Genomic DNA, 4280 nt, shown 5'->3' on the forward strand with positions numbered 1-4280 from the left:
GGCATCCCTGGCCCCCAATTACGATATGGCTCCTTACCAGATCAAGTTACAAAGTAACACAGCCAAATAAGTATCCTTCTTGGGGCTCGGATTGGGCCTTCCTTCACCCGACTCTCCCATCTCTTACTCTATTTCTTGCCAAGCTAGTATTTTAGCGAATAATAAAATGTCTTTCTATGCATGGGAAGGAAGTCCAGATCCTGGGTGTTTGGAAATTTGGAGACTGCCTGGTGCATCTAGAGTTCAGGGGGCAAAAAACAGACCCTCCTGTATGCCAGGGTAAACCGCCCTGTGTCAGATTGTTAGTCTGGGAAATCAAACATGAGTTTGGAAATTTACAGCGATTGTCAAGTGTTAAAGAAAAACAGAAACAACAACAACAAAATAAGTCTATTTAGAGAATGAAATCCTGGCGCATAGGACTTTAAAATTTGGAATTAAAAATAACAATTGTTTATAAATAAAATACAAAAATAAAAACAAAATACAAAAATATAAACAATAGTAACTTAGGTAAGAAGAAACAGCAAGCTATATCTAAACATGATAGATAGATAGATAGATAGATAGATAGATAGATAGATAGATAGACTCTAGACGAAAGCACAGCAGGAGCCAACAGAAAGAATGAGCTTCAAAAAAGAATCTTTTCAATGTTCCAATTTTAAACTGCAAAAGAAAGACGAGAAAGAAAAGAGAGACAAGAAACAGGAGGAACCAGATATGCTTTTTAATCCTCCCCCCCCCCCCGCCCGCCTCCCCTCCCCCCCCCCCCGTTAATTTTCCTATCTGTTTGGATACAGATCCCACTAGGTACCATTCTCCCAGACCTGGATATGCAAGGCTCATATTATGCCCTTTCCCCTCTCTCCAAGTCTCTGAGACAGACCCACTCTGATAATGTTCTTCCCTGGGTGGCTTTTATTTGAAATAGAGCTTGGCTAGTCTTGCCAGAGGGCTGAGAGTTTAATTCAGTTTTAATCATTTCCTTAATGTAGCACAACCTGGGAAAAGACATTTTCTCTTAAAGTGACAGGAGGCGCACGTTCCCTGTACATACGCTCTCCTCCACGTTTGCACGTGCGCAGGTGCACACACGCGCATCCGCGCACACAAGCCCATACAGACAAGTGCACACATAGACAAGTGCGCACGATCGTACTCACGTGCACACAAGCACAGACATGTGCACACGCGCACACGTATTCCACCGAGCTTTTCTTCTGCCAATTCGCGTCCTGTCCCGTTTCTTTTGCTCTCTCGACAAGCAAAGTGCAAGGCCCTGGCTTCGCCCTGGCACGCGCAAGCCACGCTTTTGAGAAAACGCCTTGTAAGGGCGTTGGCTTCGCCTTCACTCCGAAGGCCGAGAATCCTCCCCGCCAGCGGACTCTGCCTTTCCTTCCCTCCCGCGCCTGGGGGGGGGGTGTTGGTGGTGAGGCGCCCCCCTCTCCTAGAGCTAAGGTCCTGGTGCTGTGAGGTCTGCGACTAGCTGCTTAGCGGGGTCGAGTACAGCTGGTCCTGTTAGGTCCAGAAGCCTGAGCCAGATGCAGCGCGAATCCCAGGCGGCAAGCGGCGATGCGGCTTTATAGCTATGGTTCCCAAAGCCTAGGCTGGACCTGTACTAAAAGGGACCAACGCTTCCTCCTGCCCTGGGCACCTAGCGCACACCTGGATTATTTGTAAGGGCCACGTTCAATCTGACATCCTGGGTGTCTGCGAGGCTCAGCTTTCCAGCTTGTAGTCTATGTGGACACAAGTACTCCGGTGTCTGTGGGTTCCGGGGTCTGCGCCCCTTTCTGCTCTGGGTAAAGGTGAAAGAGGAGGGAAAGAGGAGGCCTTTGAGTTGCATGATCCTGAGCGCGCCGTTGCAGGCTGTCTGGCCCCTTCTATATCAGTTTGAGCTGCAGAGCATGTAAATGGACAAGAACCCATCTACAAGGCAAGCTTCACGTCTGGAAAATGCGTTCGTCCCTGGCGGCCTCAGGTTTCTCAGGATGAGCCGCTCCTCGTCGGGCCCCTGGGCAGGTATAGACCTGAGGGTCCTGGTGACTCCACCCATAGCCCTCGCAGCCTTCTCCAAGTCTCAAGGGCTGCCTGAAGGAGCTTCGCGTCACTGAGTCTGGGCCTGCAGCGAGGCGCTGGGACCTCGAAGGCTGCTGATGCGGGCTTCAGACGCCCAGCGCGCGGAGCTCGGGGAGCAGCCTCCAGGCCCGTTTGCACACACCCCCCCACCCCCACCTCCTTCCACTCCCACTCCCAGCCCAAGCCCTCCAGGTGGCCTCCTCTGCTCTCCTAGGCCTGCTTCCCCTTCCGCTAGGCTTCAAAAACCGGGTTTGCGCTTACATTTTAGGCTGTATTACCCGCCTGGGGCGCCCTCCGGGGTCTGCACAACTCCAGACTGTTTGCAAAGCCTTCTTTTACAAATGCAAAACATCTCCTTCCAGTTGAATCTGTTTCTCAAGAGTTTAAAAAGAGCCCTCTTCCTCGAGGGTGTTACCCAGGCGTTTTTTGACTCAGGCAGCTGGGGCCCCGCGGGAGGCGAGTTCGTGGATGCCCGGGGCACCGCCTGCTCAGGTTCCGGCTCTTCTAGTTACCTCTCAGGAATGGCGCGTTCCCCCCGAGCAACGGTAAAAGGAACTCAGTCGCGAAGCTACTGCCTATCACTCTACTGAAAGCTTAGAGGGAAGTCAGAGGTAACAAGGAAGCCTGCAGTTGTGGGGGTTGAATTGAGCGCGAGAAAAAAACAACCCTTTGTCGTGTCTTTTATACCAAAGATTTAAGAGTAATATGTATCAAATTTTCTTCTACACTAGATTTGCTCTATTTACATCAAAACCATTTTGGGGGTTAATCCTGACCAAAAAAGTCGAGTTGAAACTATAAACTGTATGGATGCATGACTGGTGTTATTCAATTAAAACGCGTTTTTTTTTTTTTTAATTTTGCTGTAAAGAAACAAGTTGGCTCTTTAAAAGCCTGAGGAAAGAAGTGGCAAATTGTTTAAAGCAGGACAAATATGGAGCCAGGTTAAATCATAGAGATATTTTTTAAAAACCGCAATGGAAATTTTATTGTATCTTAAAACATTTCACCTTGCGAAGTTTTTAGGAGATTTAAAAGCTAAATCTTAATCACTGAAGACATGCAGGATTAAAATCCCACGATTTAACGTTTTAAAATTATCATGCTTTGAAAGGAAAGGGAGGCTCTGAAAAGGGCGTACTTTTACAGACTAGTAAATATGGGGGACTGAGCGATAATGTAAAATTTTGCTCTCCTAAATATAAAGGATTTAAATATGCCTTGATTTCCCACACCCTCCCCAAGAAAAAGCGACTAAGTAAAACATAAGCATAAATAAATAAGCAAGTCTAACGCCATTCGTGGCAGAGTGGGCGCTACTAAATACAGGGATGTTTAAATGAGAAAAGACGGGCCTGGTGGCTGTGAATTGTCCCCACTCAAAAATGTTCGGAGTTGTAGCAATATTAAGTGATAAGGGAGTGGGACTGGAGTTTAAAGTTTCTTGGAAGATTCTTGATATTCTAACTTGGTGATACCTCGCTTTAAGGCCAGGATCCTCACCCTTTCCTGGCCTGGGTGAGGAAAACTAGAGACGGGGATGTGGCAGCCAGAGAGACTGACCGGGTTCAGCGCCCGGGCTGGCACTTCCAAGCCAGACGGCGGCGCTTTTCTCTCTCTCTCCCTCTCTCTCTTTTTCTGAGACCTTGTAAGGAAGTGGGCGTGGATTGCGCGCAGTCGGCGCCACCTGATTGGCTGGACTTCCCGGTGATTGACAGGGCCCCAGACTCCACCCCCGCCGCTTTATTGACACTAATGAGCAAGTTCTTCCCACCGCTCTCCTGCCTGTAAGTGCTGACAGATCAAGGCAACAAATTTCAATTACAATCCCTAATTTGTGTCCGCAGAGTGTTTTTTACCCATGTTAGTCCTCTCTGGCGCATCAGTCGAAGCAGATCTTGGAGCAGCAGGAGGAGGTGGAGGGGGTGGGAACGAAGGAGTGCATCAGTGAGAGAGCGCGCGCGAGAGACTGAGGGAAGGAAACTTGGCGGGCGCGTCGCTGGTTCCTCGGATCCCAACACAAGCGAGAAAGAGGAAACGCCAAATTTGTTTTTGCCCGCGGCAGGGAAGGGGCCAGATCGGCCTGCGGGAGGCCCTGAGAGTCGTTCAAATTTTGGTGGGGGAGTAGAGCGAGTGTGTGTGTGTGTGCCCGCTTGAGTGTATGTGCGTGAGGGGCGGGCGGGCGCCAGGCGGCGGGG

The sequence above is a fragment of the Eumetopias jubatus genome, unplaced genomic scaffold (assembly GCF_037043125.1).
Source record: "Eumetopias jubatus isolate StellerSeaLion01/CBP00866 unplaced genomic scaffold, mEumJub1_p1.0 scaffold_6, whole genome shotgun sequence".
Classification (NCBI taxonomy): Eukaryota; Metazoa; Chordata; class Mammalia; order Carnivora; family Otariidae; genus Eumetopias; species Eumetopias jubatus.